The sequence below is a fragment of the Aedes albopictus genome, chromosome 3 (assembly GCF_035046485.1).
Source record: "Aedes albopictus strain Foshan chromosome 3, AalbF5, whole genome shotgun sequence".
Classification (NCBI taxonomy): domain Eukaryota; kingdom Metazoa; phylum Arthropoda; class Insecta; order Diptera; family Culicidae; genus Aedes; species Aedes albopictus.
In genome coordinates, this window is record NC_085138.1 from 177,819,241 (window position 1) to 177,836,646 (window position 17,406).

The window sequence follows — 17,406 nt, forward strand, 5'->3', positions numbered from 1 at the left end:
CTGCGGATCTAACAGTGCGAAGGGCTGTGGCAATTGCAGGTAGCTTCAATTCCTGGGCTTTTGACGTCACTTTTTGTAGTTCGGGCCAAACAAGTAGTTCGAACTGGAGGGTAAATAATGCCCACACACTCATAGCGAACGCCTGTTCGAAACAGTATCGAATACAGCAGGCAACGCCAACGGGCGGAAGAAGGGGCGACTAGGCCAAGGACATGTTCTTTTAAGTGGAAGACATCATATTTCAACGACGAGGTATTTTGAGGAACGCCTCCGCTGCAGCGTCGAGTGGCGTTTGCGGCTGCTAAATTCGGGCTCGTCAAGACCGAGATGAGGGCAAGCAAAAAGGTCTTCTATGAAAGCATTGTCAGAGCACCACTACGAAACTGTGGTATTTGTACTACTCGGCTGTGATGACCAAGACGCGAGGTGTAATGGCTCCCACTGAACATTATCAGATCATCGAAGGGGACCTTCCCATGTACTTGGACTCCTGGAGGGCTGTCGATAAGAGGAAAGTCAGCGAAGACGAACTTTTGGAGTTGGCAAACAAAATCCTTTGGCGAAAGTAACGCCCCGGGTCTAACCGGAATTTCGATCCTACACTGCAAAATATTTTTGCTGGAAATCAGCAAACTTTGCTGATTTTTGGCGTGCTGATTGCATTCAGCAATACAAATTACTGAGTATCAGCAATTATTTTTCAACTTGCTGAACCATCCAGCAATTTTGACAGTTGATCAGCAAAGTTGCGCTGAAATTCAGCAAAAATGTTGCTGAAATTCAGCAATTTCTTTTGCTGATTTTTGGCGTGCTGGAAGCATTTCAAAAATTTTGGTGTGTAGGTTTGGCAAGGCAACATTCAGCTGGGAACCAGATAGAAGTCAACAACTTCTTGGATTATTAGTCCAAAATCGATGAATTGACGAGCATTTTCACTTTACACTTAGGGCTAGAGTGAAATTATTCAAATTTAAAGTTTTATCATTGGATATATTGAATTCCACTACATTATAGTGGTAATAAACAGCATATGAACTCGCTATTATTAATCTACATAGCAATGTCACCGTTGTACTTCTTAACTGAAATCTCTTGGACCCTGCCCCAGTAGTAGTGATTTATGTCTATGCAAATTGATTACCCATGCTGTGATACCGCATTTCCAAATTATAAACTTTGCCATCATGTGTCTTAATTTGTTTCGCTTGATAGCACTTTTGCGGTGAGGTAAAACTCTCCGAGACTACACAGGGTAGGAAAGCACTGGCAAAAGCCACATCGAGTTGTGGTCCCATGGTGAGGGTAACAAAACGTAGGAAAATTTCTGGTATTCAAGCATGCATGATGCGGCGGTAAATTGATCGATAATAAGACGCAACATTCCGTCTCGCTCGATACTATCGGGCGGCAGTGAGTCAGCCTGTTCCGTGTAGACCATTATCAACGGACAAAATGAACCATCCATCCATGAAATTTGGCGCTGTTTGGTGGCTTCCGTGGCTATTGCTTTATTGAATTCTCCCACCAGCAGCGCCAGCCAGCCAGTGGAAGCTTATGGTATATGGGTATAATAACAGTGGTACTTCATCCGCTCCAGCACTCTCGAAAGAGTGTTGCTTCAAGGCAGTCCTCGCAAATGAAACGTCATTACTGTCGTACGAAATCAAAATGGTAAGGAAAAGGGCACAAAGTACACATTATAATGGAATATATCCCTCTTCTGACGGGATGTCTGTGTACTGAACGCGGACTGAAGGTAGCGCATAGACGAAATGGCGCTACGAGTTTACTAGAGGTGTGAAGGGTGATATGCGCCAGATTTCATGTCTTTGGACACGCAGGGTCTACCAGACCTTCAGGGCGATCATTATTTTGAATGCTGCCTACAAAGGGCTATCCCAGATCATCTTCCGTCGTCTGTCACCTAAAACGAATGAGTTCGTGGGAAGTTATCAAGCCGGCTTCATCGACGGCCGGCCGACAACGGACCAGATCTTCACCGTACGGCAAATCCTTCAGAAATACCTTGAATACCAGGTCCGTACGCAACACCTGTTCATCGACTTGAAGGCGGCATACGACAGTATCGACCGCGCAGAGCTATGGAGAATCATGGACGAAAACGGTTTTCCTGGGAAGCTGACTAGACTGATTGAAGCAACGATGGACGGTGTGCAAAACTGCGTAAGGGTTTCGGGTGAACTATCCAGTTCATTCGAATCTCGTTGGGGACTGCGACAAGGTGATGGACTCTCATGCCTACTCTTGGAAGGTGTGATCCGACGAGCCGAGCTCAACAGCCGGGGAACGATTTTCATAAAATCCGGTCAATTTGTGTGCTTTGCGGACGACATGGACATTATTGCCAGAACATTTGGAATGGTGGCAGAGCTGTACACCCGCCTGAAACGCAAAGCAGCAAAGGTCGGACTGGTGGTGAATGCCTCAAAAACAAAGTACATGCTGGTAGGCGGAACCGAGCACGACAGGACCCGTCTGGGTAGTTACGATAGACGGGGATACTTTCAAAGTGATGCGGGAATTCGTATACCTCGGATCCTTACTGACGGCTGACATTATTCACCCACGCACCAAATGCACCATGTACGCTAATAAGAGCGGTGGTCCTCTACGGGCACGAGACATTAATCATGCTCGAGGAGGACCTGCAAGCACTCGGAGTTTTCTAGCGACGCGTGCTAAGGACGATCTTCGGCGGTGTGCAGGAGAACGGTGTGTGGCGGAGAAGGATGAACCACGAGCTCGCTGCACGTTACGGCGACCCAGCATCCAGAAGGTGGCCAAATCCGGCACGATACGGTGGGCAGGGCATGTACTGATTTGATTTTTTTTTTCTTTCTCTGTTTAAGATAAAGTTTTGCATAGGAAACATAATCACGACCTGTTTTGTCTCAAGGATGCATATTGTCCCTGGCACCCCTACTGGTGCCATTCCAATTCAGGAAACCCATTGTCATTTCGAGACACTGACTGCGATGGTTGAAGCCGTCAAGTCGAGCCTAGCCCCCCTGGTATGCAGAGTGTAACACATCGTTTTCTTTGACTGTTCAAATAAGCACATCCACGAGGAGCGTCTTCTCTTCTCATTTCGCTGCCACACGCCCGCCCCGGAATGAATGTCGTCATTAGTGCAATACTTTGGGATCCGTTATCGGAAGCTGTGAACCGGCGCATGCGTACTGTGGGGTAAACAAAACTGCCAGCCCCAGCCAGCCAGCCTGCCTGCCTTCCTGCCTGCCATGGGCGGAGGACCTTAAGTTTGCATTGCGAGGAAAATGCTGCTACATGTTGAACTGCTTCCGCTCTCTCTGGGGTGTAACACTTTCTTATTTGCGAGTGCTATTAAAACTCTTGAAAACTGTAATATTGTACAAATGATACTTTTTTTCATCCACTAGGAGGACAGGAAACTTTTTCAATCCATTTGTCTGGTAGTTGTTACGACTTTTGAGATGAACTGCTATGTAGTATACACTGCATATCGTCTTCTCAATCTACGTCACCTACGTCACTACGTTATCGTGGTGCGCCTGGAATAACATCCTAGGGGAGTTTAGCTCTTTAGTGAATTTCCACAATAATTCAAGTAATAATGCAAAAGAGGTTCTAAAAAATATTTCCAACTCTTAGAGGTGATACAATAATTTTCTATAAATCATCCACTCTCAAAGCTATCCTATTTTACAAAACTCAGAAACAAACCATACAAGCTGATTTCTACCTTAAGAAACTTTTCCACAAATTGATTATCTAGCTTCATGAGAATCGTTAGCTCAAAATGCTTTCCAAAGTGCATCAATCTCTGAGCGCTTGTTGCTTCTGGACTAAACATGAACCAGCACATTGTTTATCACCCAGCTGTAATCTCCCAACCCACAGCTTGAAGCATGTGCACAAAACAGCGGCCAATCACTAACAACTGTTCTGATTGCTCTAGATATCACCAGGAATTGATTGACAAGCCATTTAGTAGGAAAAATCTGCTACCGACGATGTTGACTCAAGGGTATTTGGGCTGGGCTGCTACTGCTACTGCTGCTGGCGACAAATGAAAGGAAAGTTTTTTCGTTTATGGACACATAAAACATCGAGGCAAACAGCTTCCGGGAAAGCACGAGCTTACAACGCTAGCGGCGAACGAAGTGAAACGTCTGCTTTTTTGCTTCTGTCAGTCCACTGCTGTCGTCAATTATCGTCGACAATTGCGTTTACTTGCAGTGGGTAAAGACGAAACTGCTGTGCCGTTGATGAATTTATTGTGATAGATTCCAGTTTTGGAGCTATCCATTTGGTTCATGGACGCTTGCTACTGATACAGTGTTCTAGAAACATGTAAATGAAAGCCAATTCACTTGGAGAAACATCTTATTGCCATTTTATATTCATTTATTACAATTATAATACAATTGAATAAACAATTCCTCACCACAACACTCGGTTTTGTGGCTGCAGGCCTCCATCCTCGGCCGCCATTTGCCAGATCCTCGTTCTGCATCTGGTCCGACCACATTGCACGCTGCCCTCCAGGTCTTCTTGTACCATCCGGATCGAACGCCAGCATTGCAGGAATGTTGTCCGGCATTCTCACAACATTCCCTGCTCATCGTATCCTTCCAACTTTTGCTATTTTCCAGATGATAAGTTCGCCGTAGAATGGATCTAGGACATTTTGTCAAAAGACATTTGGTCGAATGGACATTTGGTCAAAATATATTTGGTCGAAAGACATTTGGTTGAAAGAACATTTGGTCGAATGGACATTTGGTCGACACCCATTTTGTGGCAAAGGAAGCATATGGCAGACATTTAGTCGAATGGACATCTAATCGAAAGACATTAATTGACAAAGAGAGATTCGAAAATAATATTACGGATATCGGTATCATAATTTATATGTTACGGAACATATTATTTTAGTATCATCATTTGTACAAATGTCAAAGTGAATATTAGGTTAGATTAGTCTTTAGACACAACAATTTTTCGGATAACTGTTTGTTTCGTCCAGGGCTAGGACTACGTCATGGGGTAGGAAGGGGAGCTCCAAGCGACGAAGAAACAAACTTGGTTCGAATTCAAAACTTTTCAATTTATTTGCCCACGAGAGACAGCGGCCGAGATCGAACAGCGGCACGCGTGTAAATCAAAGGGGTACCACTGTCAGATTACTTCTGCACATTTTGAACGCCTTGCCACGCCCTAACCTGTGCAGAAAAACCAGTGGTGGGCACGCTTGCCGGTAAACATTAACGCATTTCGGACGAACATTTGCTTCTATTTCCACAAAGGTTACTTAAAAGTTCGCAATCATTGTTCCCCAATTTGCAAGTGAGGTGCACCTTTCTATTGAGATGAAAAAAGTTCAATTGGAACTTTTGGTTTTCTAGTTATTGAGAGGTGAACGCAATTTTCCGTTCAAGGGTAAAAAAAATGACCTCAGCATATGTTAGGGTTGCACAGAAGTCACTGTGACTTACTGCGCAACCCTTACATACGCTGCCATCACTGTTTTGTAAACATGTGTGTTGCTTGGGTTTATGATTTCTTCAAGAAAATACTCCAGGGATGACTCTAAGAGGTCGTTCCTCCAGGGATTTTCTCAGAAATTCCTCCAAAAATTTTTCCCGAAATTACTCCAAGAACTACTTCAAGAATTTCTCCAGGACCTCCTTTTGGAATTGCTTAAAAAATCTTTTGAAATTGCACTAGGAAATCTTCCAGAAATTCCCCCTGAATTACTCCGGAAATTCCTTCAGGAAGTACTCCAGCGATTCCTCCAGGAACCCCTTCAGAAAGAATTGCTCCAAGAATCCCTTCAGGAATTTCGCTAGAAATACCTCCAGGGATTTTTTCAAGAAATTCCTTTAAGAATTCATCCAAGAATCCTCCGGAAATCATTTTATGAATACCCCCAAGATCCTTCAGGAAATGCATCCAGAAAATATTTCTGAGTCCACTGCTGGGATTCTTCCGAGAGGAATTCTGAAAAGAATTTCTCCAAGACCTCCTTCAATACTTTTGACAAAAAATCCTTCGGGAATTTATAAAAATCTTTATAAATTCCTCTAGGAATACCTCCAGGGATTTTTCAATAAATACCTTCAGGAGTTATTACAGGAAATTCTTCAGAAATTCCCCAGAAATACTTACGGCAATCACTCCAGGAGTTTCTCCGAAAATTCCTTCAGGAAATCGTCTAAGAAGTCCTCCAGCAATTCCTCCAAGACATCCGTCATGAATTCCTCCAACAACCCCTTCCAGAATTCTCTTCCAAGAATCCCTTCAGGAATATCTCCAAGACTTCTTTCAAGAATTCCACCAAGAATCGTTCTAGGAGTTTCTCGGTGGCCCACACTTATATGAAAACCAAAAATTTCGAAAATGCCAAGTCTTACCTCCTCAATCAGTTGTTTTGGACTCCCAGAAGCTACGTTCAAAATTTGAGCAAAATCGGTTGAGCCTAAGGGGGCGCTCAAAACGCTTGAAGTTTGTATGGGAAAACTTGGCCAAATATATGCAGAAATTTTAAGTTTTCGAATTTTGCCGCTAGGTGGCGCTGTAAGCATTCAATAATCAAACCCTTTGGTATTATTGTAGGTGACTATATGCCAAACAACTTTGTCGAAGACCGCAAAGTGATCCAACGTCTGTGAAAAAAGTTATACCCTAGGAAAAGTGATGATAAACTTTATTGTTATTTTTCCAATACATGTAAAGGAATATCAATAATGAAATCTCAATACTTTGCCTCACTTTGCCTAGGGTATAACTTTTTTCACAGCCGTCGAATCACTTCGCGGTCTTCGACAAAGTTCCCTGGCATATAGTCACCTACAATAATACCAAAGGGTTTGATTATTGAACGCTTACAGCGCCACCTAGCGGCAAAATTCGAAAACTTAAAATTTCTGCATATATTTGGCCAAGTTTTCCCATACAAACTTCAAGCGTTTTGAGCGCCCCCTTAGGATCAACCGATTATGCTCAAATTTTGAACGTAGCTTCTGGGGGTCCAAAACAACTGATTTAGGAGGTAAGACTCGGCATTTTTAGATTTTTTTTGTTTTTCATATAAGTGTGGGCCACCCTATTCTCCATGTATTCATTGAAAAATTCTTTCAGGAATTTCTCCAAGAATTCCTACAGAAATTCCACCAAGAGTTTCTACAGGAATACTTCCTAGATTTTTTTTTTCAAAAATATCATGGAGAAATTTTTGGTGGAAATGCTGTAGGAATTCCTGAACTACTTTCTGGAAGAATTCATGGAGTAATTCTTGGAGGAATTCCTAAAACAATTCCTGGAGGAATTCACGCCGGGAATTTCTAAAGGATTACCTAGAACAATTCCTAGTGCAATTCCTGGAGCAATTCCTGAAGGAATTTCTGGAGTATTTCCTGAAAGAATTACTGGAGGAATTCCCGGAGGAATTTTTGGAGGAATTCCTGGAGGAACTTTTGGAGGAATTCCTGGACGAATTTTTGGAGGAATTCCTGGACGAATTCTCGGACAATTCCTAAAGGAATTCCTGGAGTAATTCCAGGAAGAATTCGTTGAGTAATTCCTATAGAAATTCCATGAGGAATTTTATGAAGGAATTCCTGAAGTATTTGCTATCCAGGCGTATATCCAGGAGAAATTTATGGAGGAATTCTTGGAGGAATTCCTAAAGCAATCCCTGGAGGAATTCCTGGAGGAATTCCTTGAGAAATTCCTGGAGGAATTCTTTGAGGAATGACTGATGGATTTCCTGGAAGATTTCCAGGAAGAATCCCTTTGATGAATTCCTGGAAGAGTCCCTGCTGGCATTGCTGGAGGAATTTCGGGATGAATTTATGGAGGAATTGTTGGAGGAACCCCTGGAAGAATCTCTGGAGGACACCGTGGAGGAATTTCTGAAGGAATCCCTTGATGAATTCCTATATGACTTAGTAGTTATTCCTTGAATTTCTTGAGAAATTACTCCGAAAAATTACCCTGAGAAATTCCTTGGAGGAATTCCCGAAATAATTCCTGGAAGAATTCCTTGAGAAAACTGTGAAGGAATCCCTGGAGGAATTTCTGGAATAATCCTTTAAAGAATTCCTGAAGAATTCTTTAGATTAGTTTTTGGAAAAATCCTGGATGAATTCCTGAAGGAGCTCTGGAGGAAGTCCTGGAGGTGTACCTGAATGAATTCCTGGAGGAATCCATGGGGGAATTTGTGAAGGAATCCCTGGGGTATCTCTGAAGGATTTTCTGAAGGAATCCCTAGAGGAATTTCTAGAGGAATTGCTGGAGGAATTCCTAGAGCTATTCCTGGAAAAAATCCTGGGCGCATATCTAGGGAAAATCTGGAGGAGTTTTCAGGTTACTACAGGAGAAATTCATGGGGGACTCTCAAGGAACTCCTGGAGGAATTCCAGTATAGCTCCTGAAAAATTTGCCAAGAAACTTCCGGGAAACTCGTGAATGATTTGAAGGGAAGTCCTGGAAACATTTCCTAGGAACTCGTTGAAGTATTTTCAGAGGAAATCACGATGAATTTCTGAGGGATTTCTGGAGCAATTTCCAAAGAACGCTTTTAGAATTTTTAGGTGATTTCCGATACTTCATAATATTATGAAGTTCATTTATGTGTCAGTAGATGCATCAATAACACAAAGAGATACTCAAAATATTATTGGATACAACAGAAATAATCGTGGAAAAATACATGCATCAAGTAAAGAGATACAAGAGTAGAGCTTGTAGAGCTTGAAAGTCTTAATTCCAGAATAGTTTGGATGACCTAGATCATCAAGTGAATGTTGTTTAGTTATCAGAATTGCGCTCTGAGACTCTACGACCATACTTAAAAATACAAGGGGTCCATTTGGGGTCCATCTATATGCCAGTGGACACCCAAGTTGCAACACATAGCGATACTCGTAATCTAATGAGGTGCAACACACACAATAGTGAAATAATTATGTCAATAGAGTGACGAGAAACAACGGTTGTGCCTGTAGAGCTTTAAGGTTCTCATTCCTGAACGGTTTGGAAAGCCCATGAATGTATTAGAATCATTATAGATGTGCACTGAGGCACCATCAGCAGTATAGACTACATTCTACTATTTTTTTACAATTGAAGCATGATACAGTATGTAGATATTGTACCCCATACTTCAAAGTGTATTGGATGCCATTTGTATTTCACGGAATGTCCAACTTCCACAATATCGAGCTGCTCGTAGCATTAAGAGGTCTAATGGACACCAACATGACTATATTTATTAAACAAAGTGAACACAAATGATGGCAGATATTGTAGATCTGAAGAACATTAGCTCCAAAGTAGTTCGGATGACCTAGATTACTCAATTCATACACCATGGATTTTCTACGGGTGCTGTGAGGCTTTTTGAGTACCATAAAGCATGCCCCCCTTAGTAATGGAACAACCATATTCTGATCTCATTTCGATTTGAAACAACTAATTTGAATGCGGTTTTCAGACAAATGCATATTTTATATTATATTTTAAGAGAAAAATACGAAACAAATTATTCGGCACGAATTTGAAGGAATTCTGGAACTTTTCTTTAAACATGAATCATTAGGCGGCGCACAACAGTTTCGTCTACTGTTTTAGCTTTTAGCGATTATATCCCACCAACAACCTCTCCGCAGTTGTTTTGATGATTGCATCCTTAGCCTTCTGTTTCCTCTACATAATTGCTCAATAGTGCTTGATAGGCCTGAACTGCGGGCAATCAGGCGGATTACGAGTTTTCTGAACAAATTGGACGTCATTGTCGTTATACCATTTTTTGCTTCCTGGCTGTAGTGGCAATCCTCAAGATCCGGCCATCATAAGACTGAATTAATGGCAGAATTCGATTCTTCAGACATTCGGTTTGATAAACCACCGAGTTCATTGTTGTTTTGGTGACGACAATTTTGTCTTTTGACCACAACCCTGCCAGATCATATACATATTTGGCACCTCTGAGTACCATGTAAGGAATGCGCAATTAGGCCGTTACAAATATTTATTTTACTTTTTGTCCCACCACTGGTGGGTGGGTCGAGGGGGGGGGATAAAAATAATAAAGCATTTAATCTTAAAATAGTAAAAACTCATCGGATTTGTTATAGAATTTTTAGCAAGACCCGATATTTTGATAAATATTTTTTTATCTGCCCCCTCAAAATCCAAGATCCAGCCAAAAAATTTTGAAGGAAGTGGGGAGACAAAAAGTCAAAATTAAATTTGTATCAGCCTTATTCCCCTTGACTATAAAAAAGACTCCAGGGTAAAATGTTTTAAAACAAAGAAGAATATCTATCATCATCATCATCTAATCATTTCTACCAGACAAGATCGAACCGGGTATTTACGGGTTAAACTGCCTCAAATTGACTTGAATACGTTCTAACCAGCAATCACAAAACAATCGACAATGATTATTTGTAGTAACATGTAGGGTAGATGTTAAAAACAGAACTTTCACGGCATTTAGTCTTATTGTGTTTGAAATTTGAATAAAATATTCCGATTTTTTAATGGTGTTTTATTTTTTTTTTTTTCTATTTATTTGATTACGCAGAAGATCATTTCGTGGTATAATCGGTTAAATGATTTGGTAATGCTTAAATGGTACCATCAACAACAATATTATCAAACCGATGATGATTTACTACTGAGTTTCAATCATACAGCTGTATTCAATCTTATGTTAAGGACAAACGTCTTGAAATCCCGCTTCAACAGTGCATAAGAACTTCAGACGCACAAATCTCAAAAAGCAAGCTTTAAATAACAGTGCATTCTATTATTCTGTTCTTGCTCACTTGTAATAAGCTTAAAATAAAAAAGATCAGGTGCGCTGTTTTTTTTTACGAAGAGATTTGTGCGCTCGAAATCGTGAGTAGGTGGCAAAGTCGGCCATTGTGGCGGCCATTTTGGGATTCTAACAAGTCTGTCCTTAAATATATTCAATATATAATTATATCAATACTCACGGTCGATCCGCAAATCGGTGCATCGCCTGCAGCTGACAGCCTAGCGCCCCTGTGGAGCCTCCTTCGGTATGAAGGTGGCACCTTTGGCACCTTTACCGGGCGCCGTCTTTATGTTTTCACAGTTCGTCGTTATTTTCACAATTCTGAAGGATTTCCGAATCCACACCGCCGTTGTTCTAGTATGAATGGGACTGCACTGCACCAACTGAGGAGTTCTTCCTTGGATGTGTATGGTTTAGCACAACATCAACGTTTCCGTTTTATCTTCGAGAATACTATCGCCTATGAGTGCAATGTGATTGATTGAATGACGAAGGTAAACATTATCATTTTAACACACACACATCATACGTGAAGATTTAAAGCCATTTACGTGAATTGAATAGTGTTGTTTAACTACGCTAACACGCTAAAAATGCGCCACAATGCGGACGCACTACCGTTTACTACCGAGTAGAAATAGGATGCAAGGATTACTGTACACAAGGTGGTGCAAAACTTTGGAGAGTAGAAACTATCCGGCTTCGCTATACGATCTTGGTAGCCTTTGATAGGCACGTCCCGCGACACAGAGCACTTCAGTTTCCATTAAACTCCAATCTGGGTTGCACTGTTTTCAATTTCCGGACGAGATCACGCACACGTTCACTTGGTTCAATAAAACTTTTTTTCGTTTTCTCACTATCCGTATTTTTCTAGCTTTCTCAAGCCCTTTCGAAGGATTTTTTTTCTTCCGAGCACTTCAGCTGAAATATTCACACTTATCCTCTCAGTTGAGTTTCTCTTTTTCCTCATTTGCCCGACGAACAAAGGGCATTAGAGAATCGGGAGCTGCAGAGCACAAAAAAACTTTTCGTTTCCGAGTAATTCTAAATGCTTTCCTCTTCTGGCACACTAACTTCTAGCGTTGTCTTCCGTTCGGCTCTTTGCTTCTTCGTTCGAATTCATTAAAACTCATCAAATGCAATTACGCTTTTCCGGTTTAGCTTCTGGCTCTGTTCCGTGCAATGCGTCGCCACGGCCGACAGTTCACTATTCCGCTGTGCTGTGTATTTTATTTTGTCCTCCCACACTGACTGGTCTCCCACTGCTGCTACGCCTCTGGCCATTTAAATCGCTGGCATTCTGTGGAGCAGAGAAGAAAATTTCAGAGATTCTCCGATGGTAAATGTGAAAGTTTGCGCTTCAGCTGAAACTTATTTCGCCTGTTCCGGGAATGCTGGCCTCAGAAAAGGAAATGCTTTCGGGGTGTGTTTGCGTGAATCGTCGGCGGCCATACTGGAATATATCCATCCATCGCGGTTAATGGGCTGATGGCTTGCCGCAAATTACTGTTTTACTAATGCTTGTTCATCACCAAGTGGTTAATGTTTTCTTAAATCCTAAATAATTATATTTCTACATGAATTTTATGACGTTTCATGTAAGATATCCCAGAAAACTAAAAGCAATGAAAAGTATGTGTAAAGCTTACAAGTCGAACTTTCATAAAACTTTTTCAAATTCAAAGAAGCAACAACCAACAATAGGGTAACCCTCGCCACTGATTGGAGAAATGTCATAAGCTGGCCATCAACAGTCAACATCACTAAACCACTAAAATAAAAATAAGATGTTTTTTTTGGGATCTACATAAGGGAATTAATTAATTATGGGCTGTTTTGTTCTGTTCGCCAAGGAAAGTTTTATAAAACATGTTTAACCCAAAAAAGGCTTCAAAACCTTCCAAACTGCATTATACGGCCAAGCTTGATACAATTTGGTCAACGAAAATTTATCTTTATGATAACTGACCCACATTCCCATTGCCACCAAACGTTTTATCCAGGTCCAGGTCCAGGTAGTGTGGGGTTAAGGATCGTCTTCCACAAAAAAAAAATAATAAATAACATACAAAACTACTCTTTCCTCTACCCATTAAACAACATTCCCATGGTCGCCAAACCCTTCGTTAAGCCGGGGCCCGTGGCGTAGTGGCTACACGTTTGCTTCATAAGCAGATGGTCATGGGTTCGAAACTAGCCCCGGCACTTTCGTCAGTTACTCTTTCCCCCTGAGAGCAGCTGACACCTACCCTCTTTTGAGCCCATGGCTCAAATGAACCCGGATACTTGGACATCGGCGAACGGCAACCCATAATGGACCCCCAATCGGACTGGAAACAGAAACAGCCACACATCAGCATCCTCGTGCTCATCATTTTACCATGATAGGGTAGAAAGTGAAAGCAGCGCAACGGGAATCAGTTCGATATAGTACAATTAAAATAGAATACACTTAGGCGCTGTACAAAGAGTATGTACAGCTTCCAATTGGAATCGCTCACGCAGTGCCCATTACTTCAGAAAGGGATTAGTGCACATCGCACCCTCAAGGTTAGCTACAATCAGTTTGCTTTTATCTGCCGACGAGAACGGTTGCAGAACATTCTCCCGCGGTCACTGTGTGCTGCATCAGCTTATTGTCACTCGCTGGAATCGAAAGGTATTACGCAGAAAAAGATGGTTGAGGTCAAGAACACTGTCAGGTTTGCATTTCCAACGGGTTCTGTGCGGCCATCGTACGATGAGATCGCAAAATTCGTGAAGTGTTTGGATGTCAGCATTAGCGACATGGATACGCTATACAGACGAGCAGAGGATCATAGTGTGTACCTCAAGTTGAAAAGTCAACAGGCATTCAGAGTAGCGTTGGAGAACAATGCACAACCACTTCGTTTCCATTATGCAAACGGAACGACAGTGATGGTGCAAATATCTGATGCGGAAGGCAACTATTAGTACGTTCGTGTGTGTGAACTACCACCGGAGGTACCCGATAAAGAAATATCGCTGGTGTTAGGAAAATACGGAATCGTGAAAAGAGTGGTACGAGAGAAGTTTCCTGCCGATATCGGGTTGGATATTTTCAACGGCGTTCGCGGAGTTCACATGGACGTCAAAACGGAAATTCCATCCACGCTGCATTTCCTCAATTGGAGAGGTAATATCTTCTACTCTGGAAACAAGGACAAGTGTTTCATCTGCAACCAGACGGGGCATCAGATGAACGCCTGCCCGAAGAAAAGAAAACAACGTTCGGTTGAGATCGTTAATAGTGCACAATCGGTCACCTATGCTGGAGTATTGAAAGAGGCGACATCGGCACAGAACGATGAGATGGCGAAGCCCCTGGAGAACAAGTTTCCGAATACGGATAACATCGAGACACGAGAGGAAAGTGTAGAAATGGGTGAACAGGAGACAGCATCGGGGCCCAGGTCTGAGAAAGTGCCAGTACGAATGTGGAGGTCCAATGGCAAGTTGTACACGCAATATGACGGGATTGCGGAGATAAGCGTGGAGGACGAGACGGAAAAGCAGAAAAAGCGGGATTTGGAGGTGAAAGCATCCAGGAGTGTATTATCTCACAAAGAAAAGAAGCAAAGATGTTCATCGCGACTATCCTCCATCGGTTCAAAGTCCGATATATCAGATTAGTCGAAAATAGATTATAGTATTTTATGAAATTGTATATCGTATTTTAAAGTTATAATAATATGTAAATGATTTTGGCTCCGCTATGCCCAAGTGGCGCCCGTGCCTTCCAAATAAACGAATAGTAAAAAAAAAGGTTAGCTACGTAGCCTACAGCAACGAACATCGGGGGGGGAGTCCACAGTAGGGTCTCCACCTGCCCCGGCCCTCCTATGCAACCGCAAGCTCGGATCCAACCCAGTAGACCGACACCACGACAGCCAGGACTTCCTCTCCGCGGCCACTTAATCGCTTTAAGGTTCAATTTCGACCGCATAGCACCGGCATGGCCTACGAAGCCGACTCCGAACCCCTGGATCACCTCTTGTATGGCATCTAAAACTAGCCAATAGTCATTCTTCGAGTCCACACGTCACCTCCTCTGTAGCTCCAAGACGATGTGGGTGACAGCCGTTGAAACGGCATTCCAGAAAAAAATCCATCCCTACAGATCCTCTGAACAAGATTGTCCGGAGTTGTGTCCTCCCCGCATGTGGCAAGCATGCGGTCAAGCATTGTGCGAAAACGCGAGCACACGAATAAAACGTGTTCCGCCGTTTCCTTTAAACCAGAACAAACAGGGCATTCGATTTTACGTCTTGACTTGACTTTCAGTCCAGGGCACCCACGTTGCGTAAAGGCCCGAATTGAAAGATTTCCATCCTGGGCGATTGCCAGCCATCGTCTTGACTTGTGGCCAGGTCAAATTTCTGCCGACTTGCTTGATTTAGTTGTTGAGGCTGCACCGCCATGAGCCTCTGGGTCTGCCTCTGCTGCGATGTCCTGCTGGGTTCCAGTCTAACGCTTGTTTGCATATTTCGTTTCCGCCCCTGGGTAGAGTGTGGCCGACCCACCTCCACTTTCACTCCCCAATTTCTGTCGCTATCGGCTTTTGAAGACATCGACGATGGCTCTACGTTGAAGATCCAATTGTGAGGCCACCATGCACGAAATATATAACGCAGGCATCTATTGATGAAGGCCTGCAGCCGTTGAGTGTTCTCCACTGATACACACCAGATTTCACTGGCGTATAGCAGCACAGATTTCAAGTTCGAGTCAAAAATTCGGATTTTGGTGCGTCGACTAATCTGGTTGTTTTTTCATACATTTCTTAAACTCGCAAAAGCAGCCCTCGCCTTCTTGATCCGTGCACCTATGTCGATCTTGGTGCCGCCATCGGCCACCATTTGGCTACCAAGATATTGGAAGCTTTCAACATTCTCCACTGTTTTCCCAGCTACCGTAAAGCTGTAAGGGTTGACCGTGTTTACATCCAACGATTCGGTCGTGTTGACGTTGATGGTAAGACCTGCCGCTGAGGAGCGATTAGCTAGATCATCGAGCTTGCTCTGCATATCAGAGCGAGGAGAGCTAGGGGAGCTAGGAGAGCAACGTCATCAACCAATTAGAAGTCATTTAGGTGGTCCATGGTAATGGGCTGCCACAGCAATCCACGATTTGGTTCACGGTCAATCGCACCTACCACCTCGTCGATTACGATGAGGAACAGTAGCGGTGATACATAGTATACATCCTTGCCTCACTCCAGCAACGTCCCGGATGGGATGGGACAAAACACCGTTGTACAGTACTCTGCACGAAAATGCCCTGTACTGTGCTTCAATGAGGCCGATGATTTTATTAAATTTTTAGAGACCCCATCAAAATATGTTTTGAAACGAACATGTGTTTTTGACACCCCCTGATACGATCCTGACCTAAAATGCCTTGAAACGCTCATGAAACCTCCGTAATCCTATTGAAACGCCTTTTGAATCATCATCATCAATTTTACATGACTCTGAAACTCTTTTGCACGCCTTTAATATGGTTCATAAACCCCCTTGAACCGCCCCTGAATTCCTGTCAAATGCCCCTAAACCTCTAGTGACTTATATACCCAACAAGGAATAAAAAAACCCAGATTGATCCACCTAGTGGTGATAGTGCCTTTCTCGTCGAACATGTACTCATGATCTTTCCTTGGTTGGGATACGACTGGGATGATTTTGCTTCAGAATATTGGCTTCAGCCTTTTGGGGGCATCGAAAACACTAGTTTATGATTTTTTCCGACGTTTCGATCTGTATGGCGCCTTTTCAAGGGTTCAATCGGTCAAGGTTTCCTAGTCAAGATGGCCTAGCCTAACTTAAAAATGTCATACGGAAGTTTTGGTATTTATTGAGTCCGTTCGGTTTGAAACCGTTGTGATGTGGACAATCTCCTACCTATCGGGCGGTTTAGAATTCGGTCCTGTTTTTGGAATCTTCTACTATTGTTAAGCTAGTTTCTGTGCTAGGGCCATCATTCCGAAGCATGATCTTTCCATCGACGTAATGCGAACTGCTCCTTAATCCTGAGAATACCTTATTTAGAAAAGCAATAATTTTAATAAAATTGGGAAATTTATTAATTGAACATATTCCGACGTTACGTTAAACGTATAGACTGGGCTGAAAAATATCAGAATTTTCAGTTGACTGCTTGAGCACCTTCACTATCACTGAAGACCGATCAACATCAAGACGATAATTACAAGCTAGGATATAACGTCTTTCACAATCACAGATGACTTTACGGCAGGCCTACCCAACCTTTCGTGGCCGCGGGCCACAAGTGATACTCCATACCAGTCGACGGGCCAGACATTAAATTTCGACATCAAATTTCGAAAGCACGAATGCAACAGTGAAATTTTGTACATCCGATTACCCGTTCTCACGGCAAATCACAACACTGACATCATTTGGGTCATAAAATGTGAGCAAGAATTCTTGATTGTTTTGCAAAAATCACCCTGAATACTTTTTTTTCGGAATTTTGCCGAACTGCAGGTTGCAGCAAACAATTTGCTGAAATTCAGCAAACTTTCCTGATTC

At 42.6% G+C, this 17,406-nt stretch overlaps 1 protein-coding gene across 2 annotated transcripts in view; it reads right to left on the reverse strand.

The window, feature by feature from the left end:
* LOC109403328 (acetylcholine receptor subunit alpha-like 1) overlaps positions 1–17,406 on the reverse strand; it is a 227,061-nt gene that overhangs the window by 164,347 nt on the left and 45,308 nt on the right. For both annotated transcript variants that reach the window (XM_019676136.3, XM_029862719.2), the window contains exon 2: positions 11,010–12,134. The gene's annotated coding sequence lies outside the window, so the exon portion shown is untranslated. The remainder of the gene's footprint in view (positions 1–11,009; positions 12,135–17,406) is intronic.